The sequence below is a fragment of the Arachis stenosperma genome, chromosome 9 (assembly GCF_014773155.1).
Source record: "Arachis stenosperma cultivar V10309 chromosome 9, arast.V10309.gnm1.PFL2, whole genome shotgun sequence".
NCBI lineage: Eukaryota > Viridiplantae > Streptophyta > Magnoliopsida > Fabales > Fabaceae > Arachis > Arachis stenosperma.
Window position 1 is genome coordinate 53,305,869 of NC_080385.1, and position 22,104 is coordinate 53,327,972.

A 22,104-nucleotide genomic window follows, 5' to 3' on the forward strand; every position below is an offset into this window, starting at 1 on the left:
TAGGAGTTCAGACTTAAAGTCACTTGAGATTTCTAATCGGCTCAAACACAAAGTTTCGGATACTTTTCGACCACCAATTTTCAGACTCTCAAATCCCTTGAGCAACTTCTCCTCTTGAAGCATCATCCAAGCCGCATATAATGACATCCGACTTAACGCATCCGCCACTACGTTCGCCTTTCCCGGATGGTAATGCAACTCAAAGTCGTAGTCCTTCAACAATTTCATCCACCTCCTCTGCCTCATATTAAGCTCTTTCTAATCAAAGAGATATTTCAAGCTCTTATGATCAGAGAAAACTTGGAACTTAACCCCATAGAGGTAATGCCTCCACACCATCAAGGCAAACACAACCGCAGCGAGTTCCAAATCGTGCGTAGGGTAACTAACTTCATGAGGTTTCAACTGTCGTGAGGCATACGTGATGAGCGGATAATTTGTACGCTTTTTGGCATTGTTTTCATATAGTTTTTAGTAAGTTTGAGCTACTTTTGGGGATGTTTTCATTAGTTTTTATGTTAAATTCACATTTCTGGACTTTACTATGATTTTGTGTGTTTTTCTGTGATTTCAGGTAAATTCTGACTGAAATTGAGGGATTTGAGCAAAACTCTGAAAAAGGCTGACAAAAGGACTGCTGATGCTGTTGGATTCTGACCTCCCTGCACTCAAAATGGATTTTCTGGAGCTACAGAACTCCAATTGGCGCGCTCTCAACGGCGTTGGAAAGTAGAAATCCAGGGCTTTCCAGCAATATATAATAGTCCATACTTTATTCGAAGAATGACGACGCAACTTGGCGTTGAACGCCAAGTACACGCTCCTTTCTGGAGTTAAAACGCCAGAAAAACGTCATGATCCGGAGTTGAACGCCCAAAACACATCATAACTCGAAATTCAACTCCAAGAGAAGCCTCAGCTCGTGGATTGATCAAGCTCAGCCCAAGCACACACCAAGTGGGCCCCGGAAGTGGATTTATGCATCAATTACTTACTCATGTAAACCCTAGTAGCTAGTCTAGTATATATAGGACATCTATCTATTGTATTAGACATCCTGGATTGTATTTTGAATCCTGTGATCACGTTTTAGGGGGCTGGCCATTCGGCCATGCCTGGACCTCTTTCACTTATGTATTTTCAACGGTGGAGTTTCTGCACACCATAGATTAAGGGTGTGGAGCTCTGCTGTACCTCAAAGATTAATGAAGTTCTATTTTCTTTTATTCAAATCTCTATCTTATTCTTATTCCAAGATATTCATTCGCACCCAAGAACATGATGAATGTGATGAGTTAATAACCCTCATCATCATTCTCACTTATGAATGCGCGTGATTGACAACCACTTCCGTTCTACATGCAACAAGGCTTGAATGTGTATCTCTTAGATTCCCCAACAGAATCTTCGTGGTATAAGCTAGATAGATGGCGGCATTTATGAGGATCCGGAAAGTCCAACCTTGTCTGTGGTGTTCCGAGTAGGATCCTGGGAATCCGGAAAGTCTCACCTTGTCTGTGGTATTCCGAGTAGGATTCCGGTAATGAATGACTGTGACGTGCTTCAAACCTGTAACCTGCTGGGCGTTAGTGACAGACGCAAAAGAGGGATTCTATTCCAGTAGGGGAGGGAACCAACTGGTGATTGGCCGTACTGTGACAGAGTGCGTGAGCATTAGCTTTCACTGCGAGGATGGGATGTAGCTATCAACCATGGGTGATGCCTCCAGACTGGTTAGCTGTGCGAGTGACAGCCGCATAGGATATTTCCCCGTGAGGATGAAAGTAGCCACAGTTGATGGTGAACCCCTATACAAAGCTTGCCATGGAAAGGAGTAAGAAGGATTGAGTAGAAGCAGTGGGAAAGCAGGCGTCCGAGAGCTCTATAGCATCTCCATTCCGCTTATCTGAAATTCCTACCAATGAATCTGCATAAGTATTCTATCCCTTTTGTTATGTATTTTCTTTTTATTTTATTAATCAGATTTAAACCCATAATCCAATTTTAATCTCCCTAACTGAGATCTGCAAGGTGACCATAGCTTGCTTCATACCAACAATCTCTGTGGATTCGACCCTTACTCACGTAAGGTTATTACTTGGACGACCCAGTACACTTGCTGGTTAGTTGAACGGAGTTGTGAAGAAAATAAACAGTGCCCTAAGAGTAAACATCCTTTATAAACAAATAACAAGTGATCACAATTTCGTCCACCAAGTTTTTGGTGCCGTTGCCGGGGATTGTTCGAGTATGGACAACTGACGGTTCATCTTGTTGCTCAGATTAGGTAATTTTCTTTTCAAAAATCTTTTTCAAAATTTCTCTTTTCTTTTTCGTTTTTACAAACCTTATTTTCGAAAAAAATTAATAAAATTACAAAAAAAAATTAGAAAATCATAAAAATCAAAAATATTTTGTGTTTCTTGTTTGAGTATTGAGTCAATTTTTAAGTTTGGTGTCAATTGCATGATTTAAAAATTTTTCTTGCATTTTTTTTCGAAAATCCCATGCATTCATAGTGTTCTTCATGATCTTCAAGTTGTTCTTGATAAGTCCTCTTGTTTGATCTTGATGTTTTCTTGTTTTGTATTGTTTATTGTTTTTCATGTGCATTTTTGCATTCATATTTTCCATGCATTAAAGATTTCTAAGTTTGGTGTCTTGCATGTTTTCTTTGCATCAAAAATTTTTCAAAAATATGTTCTTGATGTTCATCATGATCTTCAAAGTGTTCTTGGTGTTCATCTTGACATTCATAGCATTCTTGCATGCATTAAAGTGTTTGATCCAAAATTCTCATGTTTTGGGTCATGTTTGTGTTTTTCTCTCTCATAATTAAAAATTCAAAAATAAAAAAAATATCTTTTCCTTATTTCCCTCCAAATTTTTGAAATTTTGGGTTGACTTGGTCAAAAAAATTTTCAAAATTAGTTGTTTCTTACAAGTCAAAGTCAAAATTTCAATTTTAAAAATCTTATCTTTTCAAAATCTTTTTCAAAAATCATATCTTTTTCATTTTTTTTTCAATTTTCGAAAATTTCAAAAATCTTTTTCAAAATATTTTCAAAATCTTTTTCTTATCTTTTATATGTAATTTTCGAAAATTCACTAATAATTAATGTGATTGGTTCAAAAATTTGAAGTTTGTTACTTTCTTGTTAAAAAAGGTTCAATCTTTAAGTTCTAGAATCTTATCTTGTAGTTTCTTGTTAGTGAAGTAAATAATTTCAAAATTTTTGAGTTAAATCTTTTTATCTTTTATTTGATCTTTTTCAAAAATTTTATCTTTTTCAAAATTTGATTTCAAAAATATCTTATCTAACTTACTATCTTCTTATCTTTTTCAATTTTGATTTCAAATCTTTTTCAATCAACTAACTAACTTTTTGTTTGTTTCTTATCTTTTTCAAAACCACTTAACTACTTTTCCCTCTTCTATTTTCGAAAATATCTCTCTTTTTTTCAAAAATTCTTTTTAATTAATTAATTGTTTCATGTTTTAATTTTAATTACAATTTATCTTAAATTTTCGAAAATCACTAACTCCTTTTCAAAATTATTTTCGAATTTTCTCTTCTCTTTTCTTCTTCTATTTAATTATTTAATTACTAACACTTCTCTTCACCTCTCTTCATCCATAAATCCGAATCCATTCTTCATTCTTCTACCCCCTTTCTTTTTCTACTAACACAAAGGAATCTCTATACTGTGACATAGAGGATTCCTCTTTCTTTTCTTGTTTTCTTCTCTTTCATATGAGCAGGAACAGGGATAAAGGCACTCTTGTTGAAATTGATCCAGAACCTGAAAGGACTCTAAAGAGAAAATTAAAAGAATCTAAATTACAACAATCCAGAAGAAACCTTCTTGAAATTTTCGAACAAGAGAAAGAGATGGCAGAGGAAAATAATAATAATAATGCAAGGAGAATGCTTGGTGACTTCACAAAGCCAACGTCCAAATTTGATGGAAGAAGCATCTCCATTCCTGCCATTGGAGCCAATAACTTTGAGCTTAAGCCTCAACTAGTTGCTTTAATGCAACAAAACTGCAAGTTTTATGGACTTCCATCTGAAGATCCTTATCAGTTTTTAACTGAGTTCTTGCAGATCTGTGAGACTGTAAAGACTAATGGAATTGATCCTGAAGTCTACAGACTCATGCTTTTCCCTTTTGCTGTAAGAGACAGAGCTAGAGTATGGTTAGATTCACAACCTAAGGATAGCCTGGACTCATGGGATAAGCTTGTCACTGCATTCTTGGACAAATTCTTTCCTCCTCAAAAGCTGAGCAAGCTGAGAGTGGATGTTCAAACCTTCAAACAAAAAGATGGTGAATCCCTCTATGAAGCTTGGGAAAGATACAAGCAGCTGACCAAGAGATGTCCATCTGACATGTTTTCAGAATGGACCATATTAGATATATTCTATTATGGTCTCTCTGAATTTTCGAAAATGTCATTGGATCATTCTGCAGGTGGATCTATTCACCTGAAGAAAACGCCTGCAGAGGCTCAAGAACTCATTGACATGGTTGCAAACAACCAATTCATGTACACCTCTGAGAGGAATTCCGTGAATAATGGGGTACCTCAGAAGAAAGGAGTTCTTGAAATTGATGCTCTGAATGCCATATTGGCACAGAACAAAGTGTTGACTCAACAGGTCAACATGATCTCTCAAAATCTGAATGGGTTGCAACATGCATCCAACAGTACTAGAGAGGCAGCTTCTGAAGAAGCTTATGATCCTGAGAACCCTGCCATGGCAGAGGTTAATTACTTAGGTGAACCTTATGGAAACACCTATAACTCATCATGGAGAAATCATCCAAATTTCTCATGGAAGGATCAACAAAAACCTCAACAAGGTTTTAACAATGGTGGACGTACTAGGCTGAATAATAGCAAGCCATATCCATCATCTTCTCAGCAACAGACAGAGAATTCTGAACAAAATACTTCTAATTTAGCCAGTCTCTGATCTGTCAAAGGCCACTTTCAGTTTCATGAATGAAATCAGATCCTCCATTAGAAATTTGGAGGCACAAGTGGGCCAGCTGAGTAAGAAAGTTATTGAAACTCCTCCCAGTACTCTCCCAAGTAATACAGAAGAAAATCCAAAAGGAGAGTGCAAGGCCATTGATTTAATCAAAGTGGCCGAATGCACTAGGGAGGAGGAGGACGAAAATCTTAGTGAGGAAGACCTCCTGGGACGTCCCTCAAGCATGAAGGAGTTTCCTATTAAGGATCCAAAGGAATCTGAGGCTCATGCAGAGATCATAGAGATTCCATTGAACCTCCTTCTGCCATTCATGAGCTCTGAAGAGTATTCATCCTCTGAAGAGGATGAAGATGTGACTGGAGAGCAAGCTGCTCTATATTTAGGAGCTATCATGAAACTGAATGCCAAGCTGTTTGGTAATGAGACCTGGGAAAGTGAACCTCCCTTGCTCATTAGTGAACTAGATACTTGGATTCAGAGAACTCTACCTCAAAAGAGACAAGACCCTGGCAAGTTTCTAATACCTTGTACCATAGGCACTATGAGCTTTGAAAAAGCTCTATGTGATCTGGGGTCAGGGATAAATCTTATGCCACTCTCTGTAATGGAGAAGCTGGGGATCATTGAGGTACAACCTGCTTTGTTCTCATTACAACTGGCAGACAAGTCAGTGAGACAAGCTTATGGATTAGTAGAGGACGTGCTAGTAAAGGTTGACGGCCTGTACATCCCTGCTGATTTCATAATCCTAGACACTAGGAAGGAAGATGATGAATGCATCATCCTAGGAAGACCTTTCCTAGCCACAGCAGGAGCTGTGATAGATGTCAACAGAGGTGAGTTAGTCCTTCAATTGAATGGGGACTACCTTGTGTTTAAGGCACATGGCCATCCCTCTGTGACAAAAGAGAGTAAGCATGAAGAGCTTCTCTCAGTTCAGAGTCAAGAAGAAGAGCCTCTACAGTCAAACTCTAAGTTTGGTGTTGTGAGGCCACAACCAAACTCTAAGTTTGGTGTTCAAACCCCATATCCAAACTCTAAGTTTGGTGTTGGGAATACCACACTTAAATTGACCTGATCACCATGTGGCTCCATGAGAGCCACTGTCAAGCTATTGACATTAAAGAAGCGCTTGTTGGGAGGCAACCCAATTTTATTTATCTAATTTTATTTTATTTTGTTTCTTTGTTATTTTTGTGTTTAATTAGGTACATGATCATGAGGAGTCACGAAAAAATCAAAAAAATTTAAAAACAGAGTCAAAAACAGAAGAAAAAAATTTTTCACCCTGGAGGACGCACGGGCTGGCGTTCAACGCCCAGAAGGTGCATCTGGCCGGCGTTCAACGCCAGAACAGAGCACCATTCTGGCGCTGAACGCCCAAAACAAGCAACAACCTGGCGTTAAACGCCAGAATGTGCACAGAGAGGACAAACTGGCGCTGAACGCCAGGAACAAGCATGAAACTGGCGTTCAACGCCAGAAACATGCATTACATGGGCGTTGAACGCCCAGAATGTGCACCAATGGGCATTTAAACGCCAGAATGGTGTGCCAAGGCATTTTACATGCCTATTTGGTGCAGGGATGGAATTCCTTAACACCTCAGGATCTGTGGACCCCACAAGATCACCTCAGGATCTGTGAAACTCACAGGATCCCCACCTACCTCACCCTCTCTCTTTTCATTCATGGCCATTCCCTCTATTTTTCATTCACCACTCACCCTTTCCCATAAACCTCACTCACCTTCAAAATTCAACTTCTCCTTCCCACCCAATCCCACCCATATAGCCGAATCCATCTCCCCTCACTCTCCTCTATCTTCTTCTTCTTCTTCTTCTTCTCTTCTTTCTTATCTTGCTCGAGGGCGAGCAATAATTTAAGTTTGGTGTGGTAAAAGCATAAGCTTTTTTTTTGCTTTTCCATTACCATTAATGGCACTTAAAGCCAGAGAAACCTCAAAGGGAAGACAAAAAGCTTCCACCTCTGAGTCATGGGAGATGGAAAGAAAAATATAAGCCGTCATAGCTCAGTGGTAGAACATGTGGCTGCAAATCAAGAGATCCCTGAGATACCTCAGGGGATAAGTTATCCTCCACACAAATATTGGAAGCAACTAAGGGTGGAACATCATGAGCACTCCATCATTCTCCAAGAAATAAGAGAAGATCAAAGAGCAATGAGGGAGGAGCAACAAAGGCAAGGAAGGGACATAGAAGAGTTGAAGAGCACCATTGGTTCTTCAAGAAGGCGCCACCCTCACTCAGGTGGATTCATTCCTTGTTCTTTATTTCTTTCTGTTTTCGGTTTTTAATTATTGTGTTTATCTATGTTTTTGTGTCTCTACTTCATGATCATTAGTATGTAACGATGCCTTAAAGCTATAAATAAAATCCATTAGTCCTTTACCTCTCTTAAAAGAAAAATGTTTTAATTCAAAAGAACAAGAAGTACATAATTTTCGAAATTATTATTGAATTTAGTTTAATTATATTGATGTGGTGACAATAATTTTTGTTTTCTGAATGAATGATTGAACAGTGCATATGTCTTTGGATATTGTTGTTTATGAGTGTTAAAATTGTTGGCTCTTGAAAGAATGATGAACAAAGAGAAATGTTATTGATGATCTGAAAAACATCATGAAATTGATTCTTGAAGCAAGAAAAAGCAGTGAAAAAAAAAAGGGATCTAAAAAGAGTATATAGAAAAAGAAGGAGCAGTAGAAAAAGTCAATAGCCCTTAAAACCAAAAGGCAAGGGTAAAAAGGATCCAAGGCTTTGAGCATCAATGGATAGGAGGGCCCAAGGAAATTAAATCCAGGCCTAAGCGGCTAAATCAAGCTGTCCCTAACCATGTGCTTGTGTCATGAAGGCCCAAGTAAAGAACTTGAGACTGAATGGTTAAAGTCGTGATCTAAGGCAAAAGAGTGTGCTTAAGAGCTCTGGACACCACTAACTGGGGACTCTAGCAAAGCTAAGTCACAATCTGAAAAGGTTCACCCAGTTATGTGTCTGTGGCATTTATGTATCCGGTGGTAATACTGGAAAACAAAGTGCTTAGGGCCACGGCCAAGACTCATAAGTAGTTGTGTTCAAGAATCAACATGCTTAACTAGGAAAGTCAATAACACTATCCGAAATTCTAAGTTCCTAGAGAAGCCAATCATTCATAAACTTCAAAGGAAAAAGTGAGATGCCAAAACTGTTCAGAAGCAAAAAGCTACAAGTCCCGCTCATGTAATTAAATTAATATTCAGTGATATTTTGGACTTTATAGTATATTCTCTTCTTTTTATCCTGTTTGATTTTCAGTTGCTTGGGGACAAGCAACAATTTAAGTTTGGTGTTGTGATGAGCGGATAATTTGTACGCTTTTTGGCATTGTTTTCATATAGTTTTTAGTAAGTTTGAGCTACTTTTGGGGATGTTTTCATTAGTTTTTATGTTAAATTCACATTTCTGGACTTTACTATGATTTTGTGTGTTTTTCTGTGATTTCAGGTAAATTCTGACTGAAATTGAGGGATTTGAGCAAAACTCTGAAAAAGGCTGACAAAAGGACTGCTGATGCTGTTGGATTCTGACCTCCCTGCACTCGAAATGGATTTTCTGGAGCTACAGAACTCCAATTGGCGCGCTCTCAACGGCGTTGGAAAGTAGACATCCAGGGCTTTCCAGCAATATATAATAGTTCATACTTTATTCGAAGAATGACGACGCAACTTGGCGTTGAACGCCAAGTACACGCTCCTTTCTAGAGTTAAACGCCAGAAAAACGTCATGATCCGGAGTTGAACGCCCAAAACACATCATAACTCGAAATTCAACTCCAAGAGAAGCCTCAGCTCGTGGATTGATCAAGCTCAGCCCAAGCACACACCAAGTGGGCCCCGGAAGTGGATTTATGCATCAATTACTTACTCATGTAAACCCTAGTAGCTAGTCTAGTATATATAGGACATCTATCTATTGTATTAGACATCCTGGATTGTATTTTGAATCCTGTGATCACGTTTTAGGGGGCTGGCCATTCGGCCATGCCTGGACCTCTTTCACTTATGTATTTTCAACGGTGGAGTTTCTGCACACCATAGATTAAGGGTGTGGAGCTCTGCTGTACCTCAAAGATTAATGAAGTTCTATTTTCTTTTATTCAAATCTCTATCTTATTCTTATTCCAAGATATTCATTCACACCCAAGAACATGATGAATGTGATGAGTTAATAACCCTCATCATCATTCTCACTTATGAATGCGCGTGATTGACAACCACTTCCGTTCTACATGCAACAAGGCTTGAATGTGTATCTCTTAGATTCCCCAACAGAATCTTCGTGGTATAAGCTAGATAGATGGCGGCATTTATGAGGATCCGGAAAGTCCAACCTTGTCTGTGGTGTTCCGAGTAGGATCCTGGGAATCCGGAAAGTCTCACCTTGTCTGTGGTATTCCGAGTAGGATTCCGGTAATGAATGACTGTGACGTGCTTCAAACCTGTAACCTGCTGGGCGTTAGTGACAGACGCAAAAGAGGGATTCTATTCCAGTAGGGGAGGGAACCAACTGGTGATTGGCCGTACTGTGACAGAGTGCGTGAGCATTAGCTTTCACTGCGAGGATGGGATGTAGCTATCAACCATGGGTGATGCCTCCAGACTGGTTAGCTGTGCGAGTGACAGCCGCATAGGATATTTCCCCGTGAGGATGAAAGTAGCCACAGTTGATGGTGAACCCCTATACAAAGCTTGCCATGGAAAGGAGTAAGAAGGATTGAGTAGAAGCAGTGGGAAAGCAGGCGTCCGAGAGCTCTACAGCATCTCCATTCCGCTTATCTGAAATTCCTACCAATGAATCTGCATAAGTATTCTATCCCTTTTGTTATGTATTTTCTTTTTATTTTATTAATCAGATTTAAACCCATAATCCAATTTTAATCTCCCTAACTGAGATCTGCAAGGTGACCATAGCTTGCTTCATACCAACAATCTCTGTGGATTCGACCCTTACTCACGTAAGGTTATTACTTGGACGACCCAGTACACTTACTGGTTAGTTGAACGGAGTTGTGAAGAAAATAAACAGTGCCCTAAGAGTAAACATCCTTTATAAACAAATAACAAGTGATCACAATTTCGTCCACCAATACGCCACCACATTATGATGTTGCATCAGCACGCACCCTAGACCCTTCAGTGAGGCATCACAGTACACCTCAAATGGCTCATTCGGCTCAGGTAACACTAACACAGGTGCAGTGGTCAACTTTTTCTTCAATGTCTGAAAGCTCTCCTCGCACTCAGGAGTCCAAACAAATGGAGTGTCTTTGCGGGTTAACTTTGTCATTGGCAAAGCTATCTGTGAAAAGCCCTTGATAAACCTTCGGTAATAGCCAGCTAAGCCCAGAAAACTCCTTATCTCTGTTACGGTGGTTGGTTGCTTCCAATCCATCACAGCCTCCACCTTAGTTGGATCTACGGCTATTCCCTTCTTACTCACCACGTGGCCCAAAAACTTCACCTCACTCTTCCAAAACTCACATTTAGACAGTTTCGCATAGAGTTTCTTCTCCTTTAGAATCTGCAACACGGTCCTCAAGTGTTCCGCATGCTCTTCTTCATTCTTGGAGTAAATCAGTATGTCATCAATGAAGACAACAACGAATTTATCCAGAAACGGACGGAAAACTTTATTCATATAATCCATGAATACTGTTGGAGCGTTTGTCAACCCAAAAGACATTACAGTGTACTCGTAATGACCATATCGAGTCCTGAAAGCGGTCTTAGGGATATCCTCACCCCTCACCCTTATCTGGTGATAACCGGATCGCAAATCGATCTTGGAGAAAACTCCAGCTCCTTGCAACTGATCCATGAGATCATCAATCCTCGGCAATGGGTACTTATTCTTTATTGTGACCTTGTTCAGCTGCCTGTAATCCACACAGAGCCGCATACTCCCATCTTTCTTCTTCACCAGTAACACTGGAGCACCCCAGGGAGAGACACTCGGTTGGATAAAATTTTTACCCAACAAATCCTCCAATTGAGACTTCAACTCAGTCATCTCTAACGGTGACATCCTATAAGGAGCACTTGAGATTGGTCCCACCCCGGGCACCAACTCAATAGCAAACTCAACCTCTCGGTTAGGTGGAAACTCATCAATATCATCGGGAAATACTTCCGGAAACTCACACACAACCGGAATCTGCTCCAACCTTTGATCATTACCCGAAACACCCACGGTTAACAACAGGATACCCTGACATTCGGTTCCGGAACAGTTCACCATCATCGAATTCAAGTAATAATTATTCACCACGACCGGCCCTTCTGTATCTTCCGGCATAAAGTACACCAACTTTGCAGAACAATCAAGCAGGACATGGTTCTTAGATAACCAGTCCAATCCCAAGATAAGATCAAGACCGATCATCGGTAAGCAGACTAAATTATGAACAAAATTACGCTGCTTGAACCTAAAGGAAACTTCTGGGCATCCTAGCCTAGTTACCATGGCTTCATGGGTAGCATTATACACTCTTAGATCATAACCTAAGGTTACGATCTTCAATCCTAACTCATGGGCTTTCTCAAATGCAATGAATGAATGTGATGCTCCCGAATCAAATAAAGCATTTAAAGTTTGACCAGCCATTTCACAGTTACCTCTAATGAGTGTCTCAGATCCCTCGGCTCCTATAGCTGAGGTGGCGAACACCCGACCAGTCTGTTGTGCTTTCCCAGCACCTTGTTTCTGCTTCTCCGGACAGCTTGCGGCTTTATGCCCCGCCTTTTCACAATTGTAGCACAAACCCCATCCGGCCTTGTATGGTGCTCCCGGATGGTGACTCCCACATCTAGTACAAGCTTGATCATTCTGAGGCTGCTCCCCAAACTTCTTCCCTTGGGAGTTGTTGTTGGGCCTCCTAAAAGAGCTTCCCCTCTTGAAAGACGGACCTCTAGGTGCAAAACTCTTCCCTCGGTTCTGTGGGAATGATCCTTTGTGACTCCCTTTCTCAGCAGTTGCCCTTTTCACACACTCTTCAGTAACCCTACACTTATTCACCAATTCGGAGAAAGTCCTGATCTCCATTGGTCCCACTGAACTGAAAATATTGCTCCGGAGTCCTCCTTCATACTTAACACACTTCCATTCCTCATATTCCACCGGAGTCCCTTGGCACATACGAGAGAACCTGAATAGCTCTTCAAACTTGTCAGTATACTCTGATACGGACATGGTGCCCTGCTTCAGCTGTAGTAACTCAAGTTCCTTAGCCGTCCTAGCAGAAGTTGGAAAGTACTTCTTATAGAACTCCTCTTGGAAGACATTCCAGGTGATATAGTCATCACCCTGCTGCAGAAGACGTCGGATACCTTGCCACCAATGCGATGCTTCACCGGTGAGTATATAGGTAGCAAACTCGACACGCTGTCCTTCAGGCACCACTTGTGCTTGCAGTGCTCGTTCTATGGCCTGAAACCATGTATCAGCCTCAGTCGGGCTAGTAGTTCCCCTGAACTTAGGCGGATTAACCTTCAAAAAGTTTGCCAGTGTCATCGGACCCTGAACTCCACCTCCATCATTACCATGGTTGTTCATCTGTTGACCAAGAGCCTAAGCAGTGGCTTGCATAGCAGCAGCCATGTTCTCCAACGCAGTCATAAAGTTCACCGGGTCATTAGGGTTATTCTCCGGCGCAAGAGCATTCGTACAACCCCTTCCATGGCCTCTACTGCGTCCACGAGGTGCCATCTGGTCCCTATACACACCAAACAATCGATATTAAGTTGATCAGTCTCAATATCGGAACTCTAGTGCTTCAAAGTCCCAAATGCATGCTCATGAACATTTATGCCAATTATATCAAGCAGATATACTAATAGCACATAACACACACACAGAGAATGCACAGAAGCATAGTCAGTCCGTCTCTCAGGCTCTACAGGAACGAACTGCTCTGATACCATAATGTAACACCCTACTATACAGAGTCTTATGCTTAAGTCATAATTCAGAGATGGCAAGGTATTACGACCTCTAAAATAAAAATTTAGTACGTATAGTAGTATGAATGATTGATTATAACTAGGAGCCTTTGTAGAAAAAAATTGGGTAAACAAAAATCGCAACTCAAAAGCGCAACACTCCGATCGATAACGTAACGAACAAGGATAAACCAACGCGAGATTATATATATACAAAGGAGTGTCAAAAACAGGAATATCAAGACTCAAAATCCGGCTGCGAAGATAACCGGTCCGAGCATAGCAATATATATACATATGATAAAATAAGGAAACCCCAAAGGAAACCCAAAGGGACACAAATACAGAAACCTATTCTCCAAAATCTCCCATAAGAGGAGTCATCACAGTTTGTATTATTTAATGGAGATAAAAGTATCTAAGCAAAACATATAAACTAAAACGGAGTCCCCAAGAACAAAGGATCTTCGCTAATCCAGAAGTCTCCAGCAGGCCTCAGCGAGAAACCTCACGTCCAGCATCTGAAAACCACAAAATTCCGCATGGGTGAGAACCAGAGGTCCCCAGCATGGTAACAGCTTTCACATATATAATTCATAATAATAGGGGAAAGCCGAAGGCAATACTAGAACTTCCTCCAGGTAATATCAAGCTTATAAACAAGCTAAACCATAAAAGGGCATATGACTAAAGGTTCTTCAGTCTAAATAATGCTTCCCTTTCCAATTCCTTCAAACCTCCCAACCACCAACAGGAGTATAATATAGCAAACACAGTTATATCAAACAAGAAATATACAAACAGGAACAATTAAGGCATTTAGACAATTTACAAGTAGTATGTAGTCAAATAGGCAATCTCATACAATTCATATAGTATGCATATGATGAATGCCTGTCCCTAGTGGCTGATGATATCATCTGTCGGTTATAGAGCCAACCCGACAAGTCCTGGTAGCTAACCATTGGACTGTCCCTCTGTCACGCATCCCCAACTCGAGTTATACTCATCATAAACTTGATCATAATCATGATCTATATCCATCACCTTCACTGGTGAATATTTACGGGGGCGAGCTCATCCGGGTCTTTCACAGTGCCCGGCCACACTTATGACATAGGATCAAAAGAGCTTCAAGTCTCAACTTGGAGCACGTGGTGGCTAGCCACTGCTTCCTCTCAGGGAAACTCTCATCTCTAATAGTGGAAATGCAACATTCACAATTCATTCAACAACATATATGCATTTATACTAGCCATAATCATGGTTCCGCCGTAACACGGTAATAATCTAGCCATCCGGCTCACGGTTAAATCCATAACCAGCCATTTCATTAACAATTATGGCCCTTCGGCCCATGGCATAACAAGCACTTCCACCGCCATCCTCCGCATCTCACGTAATCATCTTGATCCTCATTGATCATTCATTTTTTCCTTGCTTCACTCGCAAGTTACCATATTCACTAGCCCTCTTCCCATTGCTAGGCATATCATAATGATTTAAGACATAAGTGGTGAGATCGGAGGCTTAGAAGTATGAGATTTGGCTTTTAAAACTCAAAATTCAACTTTGGGATGAAAACAGGGCCACGCATACACGCACTCCACGCGCACGCGTGGATGGCCACAAAACTCATCGACGCGTAAGCGTCATGCACGCTACCGCGTGGATTGAAAACTAGCAAATCGACGCGCACGCGTCAACCACGCGTACGCGTGGGTGCTCTCGTACCCCAGGCACAAAACTGGCACAGTTCTGGCACAACTCTCTGGAAAAATAGCTGGGCATTGGGTGCAGCACATCGGCGCGCCCGCGCCCATCACGCGCACGCGTGGATGGCTGGTGCACGAAATTGTGATCATCAATGGCGCCATCAACATGGTACGCACAATTGCAATCTCAACTCTTTATCACAACTTCGCACAACTAACCAGCAAGTGTACTGGGTCATCCAAGTAATAAACCTTACGCGAGTAAGGGTCGATCCCACAGAGATTGTTGGTATGAAGCAAGCTATGGTCACCTTGTAAATCTTAGTCAGGCAGACTCAAATGGGTATAGATGATGAATAAAACATAAAGATAAAGATAGAGATACTTATGCAATTCATTGGTGAGAACTTCAGATAAGCGAATGGAGATGCTTTGTCCCTTCCGTCTCTCTGCTTTCCTACTGTCTTCATCCAATCCTTCTTACTCCTTTCCATGGCAAGCTTATGCAAGGGTTTCACCGTTGTCAGTGGCTACCTCCCATCCTCTCAATGGAAATGTTCAACGCACCCTATCACGGCACGGCTATCCAGCTGTCGGTTCTCGATCATGTCGGAATAGAATCCAGTGATTCTTTTGCGTCTGTCACTAATGCCCCACAATCGCGAGTTTGAAGCACGTCACAGTCATTCAATCATTGAATCCTACTCAGAATACCACAGACAATGTTAGACCTTCCGGATTCTCTTGAATGCCGCCATCAGTTCTAGCCTATACTACGAAGACTCTGATCTCACGGAATGGCTGGCTCGGTTGTCAGGCGAGCGCTCGGTTGTCAGGCGATCAACCATGCGTCGTGTATCAGGAATCCAAGAGATATTCACTCAATCTAAGGTAGAACGGAGGTGGTTGTTAGTCACACGTTCATAGGTGAGAATGATGATGAGTGTCACGGATCATCACATTCATCAAGTTGAAGAACAAGTGATATCTTGGAACAAGAACAAGCGGAATTGAATAGAAGAACAATAGTAATTGCATTAATACTCGAGGTACAGCAGAGCTCCACACCTTAATCTATGGTGTGTAGAAACTCCACCGTTGAAAATACATAAGAACAAGAGTGATCATTGGCTTCGGTCCCAAAGAGGGAACCAGAAGAACCAAGATGAAAATACAAAAGTAAAAGGTCCTATTTATAGGGAACTAGTAGCTTAAGAATTACAAAGATGAGTAAATGACATAAAAATCCACTTCCGGGCCCACTTGGTGTGTGTTTGGGCTGAGCATTGAAGCATTTTCGTGTAGAGACTCTTCTTGGAGTTAAACGCCAGCTTTTGTGCCAGTTTGGGCGTTTAACTCCCACTTTGGTGCCAGTTCCGGCGTTTAACGCTGGGAATTCTGAAGGTGACTTTGAACGCCGGTTTGGGCCATCAAATCTTGGGCAAAGTATGGACTATCATATATTGCTGGAAAGCCCAGGATGTCTAATTTCCAACGCCGTTGAGAGCGCGCCAATTGGGCTTCTGTAGCTCCAGAAAATCCACTTCGAGTGCAGGGAGGTCAGAATCCAACAGCATCTGCAGTCTCTGAATCAGATTTTTGCTCAGGTCCCTCAATTTCAGCCAGAAAATACCTGAAATTACAGAAAAACACACAAACTCATAGTAAAGTCCAGAAAAGTAAATTTTAACTAAAAACTAATAAAAACATACTAAAAACAATGCCAAAAAGCGTACAAATTATCCGCTCATCACAACACCAAACTTAAATTGTTGCTTGTCCCCAAGCAACTGAAAATCAAATAAGATAAAAAGAAGAGAATATACTATAGACTCCAAATTATCAATGAAACTTAGCTCCAAATTAGATGAGCGGGACTAGTAGCTTTTTGCCTCCGAACAGTTTTGGCATCTCACTTTATCCTTTGAAATTCAGAATGATTGGCTTCTTTAGGAACTCAGAATCCAGATAGTGTTATTGATTCTCCTAGTTAAGTATGATGATTCTTGAACACAGCTACTTATTGAGTCTTGGCCGTGGCCCAAAGCACTCTGTCTTCCAGTATTACCACCGGATACATACATGCCACAGACACATAATTGGGTGAACCTTTTCAGATTGTGACTCAGCTTTGCTAAAGTCCCCAACTAGAGGTGTCCAGGGTTCTTAAGCACACTCTTTTTGCCTTGGATCACAACTTTATTTCTTTCTTTTTCTTTTCTTTTTCTTTCTCCCCTTTTTTCTTTTTCGTTTTTCTCCTTCTTCTTTTTTGTATTCACTGCTTTTTCTTGCTTCAAGAATCATTTTTATGATTTTTCAGATCCTCAGTAACATGTCTCCTTTTTCATCATTCTTTCAAGAGCCAACATTCATGAACCACAAATTCAAAAGACATATGCACTGTTCAAGCATACATTCAGAAAACAAAAAGTATTGCCACCACATCAAACTAATTAAGCTAGTTTTAAAGATGAATTCGAAATCCTGTACTTCTTGTTCTTTTGTGATTAAAAACAGTTTTCATTTAAGAAAGGTGATGGATTCATAGGACATTCATAACTTTAAGGCATAGACACTAAGACACTAATGATCATAAGACACAAACATGGACAAACATAAGCATAAAAATTCGAAAAACAAGAAAATAAAGAACAAGGAGATTAAAGAACGGGTCCACCTCAGTGATGGCGGCTTGTTCTTCCTCTTGAAGGTCTTATGGAGTGCTTGAGCTCCTCAATGTCTCTTCCTTGCCTTTGTTGCTCCTCTCTCATGATTCTTTGATCCTCTCTAATTTCATGGAGGAGGATGGAATGTTCTTGGTGCTCCACCCTTAGTTGTCCCATGTTGGAACTCAATTCTCCTAGGGAGGTTGATGAGCGGATAATTTATACGCTTTTTGGCATTGTTTTTAGGTAGTTTTTAGTAAGTTCAAGCTACTTTTAGGGAGGTTTTCATTAGTTTTTATGTTAAATTCACATTTCTGGACTTTACTATGAGTTTGTGTGTTTTTCTGTGATTTCAGGTAAATTCTGGCTGAAATTGAGGGACTTGAGCAAAACTCTGAAAAAGGCTGACAAAAGGACTGCTGATGCTGTTGGAATCTGACCTCCCTGCACTCGAAATGGATTCTCTAGAGCTACAGAACTCCAATTGGCGCGCTCTCAACGGCGTTGGAAAGTAGACATCCAGATCTTTCCAGCAATATATAATAGTCCATATTTTATTCGGAATTTGACGACGTAACCTGGCGTTGAACGCCAAGTTCATGCTGCTGTCTGGAGTTAAACGCCAGAAAAACGTCACGATCCGGAGTTGAACGCCCAAAGCACGTCATAACTCGGAGTTCAACTCCAAGAGAAGCCTCAGCTCGTGGATTGATCAAGCTCAGCCCAAACATACACCAAGTGGGCCCCGGAAGTGGATTTATGCATCAATTACTTACTTATGTAAACCCTAGGAGCTAGTTTATTATAAATAGGATGATTTACTAATGTATTAGCTATCTTTGGTCTCAGTTTTATTTTATTCTTCATCCTAAGAGGTCTTTGATCATTCGGTCTTGTGACCACATGGGGGCTGGCCATTCGGCCATGCCTGAACCTTTTACTTATGTATTTTCAACGGTGGAGTTTCTGCACACCATAGATTAAGGGTATGGAGCTCTGCTGTACCTCAAGTATTAATGCAATTCTATTTTCTTTTATTCAATTCTCTCTTATTCTTATTCCAAGATATTCATTCGCACCCAAGAACATGATGGATGTGATGATTATATGACCCTCATTATCATTCTCACTTATGAACGCACGTGATTGACAACCACTTCCGTTCTACATGCAACAGAGCTTGAATGTGTATCTCTTAGATTCTCCAACAGAATCTTCGTGGTATAAGCTAGATAGATGGCGGCATTTATGAGGATCCGGAAGGTCTCACCTTGTCTGTGGTATTCCGAGTAGGATCCTGGGAATCCGGAAAGTCTAACCTTGTCTGTGGTATTCCGAGTAGGATTCCGGTAATGAATGACTGTGACGTGCTTCAGACTTGCAAGTGCTGGGCGTTAGTGACAAACGCAAAAGAATCAAGGAATTCTATTCCAGTAGGCGCGGGAACCAACCAGTGATTAGCCGTGCTGTGACAGAGCACGTGAGCATAGTTTTCACTGCGAGGATGGGATGTAGCCTTCGGCCAGGTGATGCCTCCAGACGATTAGCCATGCGAGTGACAGCCGCAGAGGACCATTTTCCCGAGAGGATTGAAAGTAGCCATCGTCGAACGGTGAACCCCTATAAACAGCTTGCCATGGAAAGGAGTAAGAAGGATTGAGTTGAAGCAGTAGGAAAGCAGGCGTCCTTGAGCCATACAGCATCTCCATATGCTTATCTGAAATTCCCACCAATGAATCTGCATAAGTATTCTATCCCTTTTATTATTTCTCTTTTATTATTTGATTTTCTAAATTCCATAATTTAATCTGCCTAACTGAGATTTACAAGGTGACCATAGCGTGCTTCATACCAACAATCTCTGTGGGATCGACCCTTACTCGCGTAAGGTTTATTACTTGGACGACCCAGTACACTTGCTGGTTAGTTGAACGGAATTGTGAAAACAACTGATGCCATAATAATGATTTCATACAAGTACAAAATAACATGGATCACAATTTCGTCCACCAAGTTTTTGGCGCCGTTGCCGGGGATTGTTCGAGTATGGACAACTGACGGTTCATCTTGTTGCTCAGATTAGAGGATTCCTCTTCTTTTCTTGTTTTCTTCTCTTTCATATGAGCAGGAACAAGGATAAAGGCACTCTTGTTGAAATTGATCCAGAACCTGAAAGGACTCTGAAGAGAAAATTGAGAGAAGCTAAATTACAATCCAGAAACAACCTTTCAGAAATTTTCGAACAAGAGAAGGAGATGGCAGCCGAAAATAATAATAATAATAATGCAACGAGAATGCTTGGTGACTTCACAAAGCCAACGTCCAAGTTTGATGGAAGAAGTATCTCCATTCCTGCCATTGGAGCCAATAACTTTGAGCTGAAACCTCAGCTAGTTGCTTTAATGCAACAAAACTGCAAGTTTTATGGACTTCCATCTGAAGATCCTTACCAGTTTTTAACTGAGTTCTTGCAGATCTGTGAGACTGTAAAGACGAATGGAGTTGATCCTGAAGTCTACAGACTCATGCTTTTCCCTTTTGCTGTAAGAGACAGAGCTAGAATATGGTTGGATTCACAACCTAAGGATAGCCTGGACTCATGGGATAAGCTAGTCACTGCCTTCTTGGATAAATTCTTTCCTCCTCAAAAGCTGAGCAAGCTGAGAGTGGATGTTCAAACCTTTAAACAAAAAGATGGTGAATCCCTCTATGAAGCTTGGGAAAGATACAAGCAGCTGACCAAAAGATGTCCATCTGACATGTTTTCAGAATGGACCATATTAGATATATTCTATTATGGTCTCTCTGAATTTTCGAAAATGTCATTGGACCATTCTGCAGGTGGATCCATTCACCTGAAGAAAACGCCTGAAGAGGCTCAAGAACTCATTGACATGGTTGCAAACAACCAATTCATGTACACTTCTGAGAGGAATTCCGTGAACAATGGGATACCTCAAAAGAAAGGAGTTCTTGAAATTGATACTCTGAATGCCATATTGGCTCAGAACAAAGTGTTGACTCAACAGGTCAACATGATCTCTCAAAATCTGAATGGATTGCAACATGCATCCAACAGTACTAGAGAGGCAGCTTCTGAAGAAGCTTATGATCCTGAGAACCCTGCCATGGCAGAGGTTAATTACATGGGTGAACCTTATGGAAACACCTATAACTCATCATGGAGAAATCATCCAAATTTCTCATGGAAGGATCAACAAAAACATCAACAAGGTTTTAAAAATGGTGGACGTAATAGGCTGGGCAATAGCAAGCCATATCCATCATCTTCTCAGCAACAGACAGAGAATTCTGAACAAAACACTTCTAATTTAGCCAATGTAGTCTCTGATCTGTCAAAGGCCATTTTCCGTTTCATGAGTGAAACAAGATCCTCCATTAGAAATCTAGAGGCACAAGTGGGCCAGCTGAGTAAGAAAGTCATTGAAACTCCTCCCAGTATTCTCCCAAGCAATACAGAAGAAAATCCAAAAGGAGAGTGCAAGGCCATTGACATAGTCAATATGGTCGAATGCACAAGGGAGGAGGAGGACGAAAATCCTAGTGAGGAAGACCTCCTGGGACGTCCCTCAAGCAAGAAGGAGTTTCCTACTAAGGATCCAAAGGAATCTGAGGCTCATATAGAGACCATAGAGATTCCATTAAATCTCCTTCTGCCATTCATGAGCTCTGAAGACTATTCATCCTCTGAAGAGGATGAAGATGTAATTGGAGAGCAAGTTGCTCAATATTTAGGAGCTATCATGAAGCTGAATGCCAAGTTATTTGGTAATAAGACTTGGGAAAGTGAACCTCCCTTGCTCATTAATGAACTGGATACTTGGATTCAGAAAATTCTACCTCAAAAGAAACAAGATCCTGGCAAGTTCTTAATACCTTGTACCATAGACACTATGATCTTTGAAAAAGCTCTGTGTGATTTGGGGTCAGGGATAAATCTAATGCCACTCTCTGTAATGGAGAAGCTGGGGATCATTGAGGTACAACCTGCCTTGTTCTCATTACAATTGGCAGACAAGTCATTGAGACAAGCTTATGGGTTAGTAGAGGACGTTCTAGTAAAGGTTGAAGGCCTTTACATCCCTACTGATTTCATAATCCTAGACACTAGGAAGGAAGATGATGAATGTATCATCCTTGGAAGACCTTTCCTAGCCACAGCAGAAGCTGTGATAGATGTCAACAGAGGAGAATTAGTCCTTCAATTGAATGGGGAATACCTTGTGTTTAAGGCACATGGCCACCCCTCTGTGACAAAAGAGAGTAAGCATGAAGAGCTTCTCTCAGTTCAGAGTCAAGAAGAGCCCACACAGTCAAACTCTAAGTTTGGTGTTGTGAGGCCACAACCAAACTCTAAGTTTGGTGTTAAGACCCTATATCCAAACTCTAAGTTTGGTGTTGGCAACTATACAACATTGACCTGATCACCTTGTGACTCCATGAGAGCCACTGTCAAGCTATTGACATTAAAGAAGCACTTGTTGGGAGGCAACCCAATTTTAATTATCTAATTTTTATTTTATTGTTATTTTATGTTTTATTAGGTACATGATCATGAGGAGTCACGAAAAAATCATAAAAATTAAAAAACAGAATCAAAAACAGCAGAAGAAAAAAATTTCACCCTGGAGGACGCACAGGCTGGCGTTCAACGCCAGTAAGGTGCATCTGGCCGGCGTTCAACGCTAGAACAGAGCACC

At 40.9% G+C, this 22,104-nt stretch overlaps 1 non-coding gene across 1 annotated transcript; it reads right to left on the bottom strand.

Moving 5' to 3' along the window:
• Positions 1 to 20,040: 20,040 nt before the first annotated feature.
• LOC130953215 (small nucleolar RNA R71) lies at positions 20,041 to 20,144 on the bottom strand. Its single transcript, XR_009075388.1, has one exon. It is a non-coding gene; the product is annotated as a small nucleolar RNA R71 (small nucleolar RNA).
• Positions 20,145 to 22,104: the final 1,960 nt, after the last annotated feature.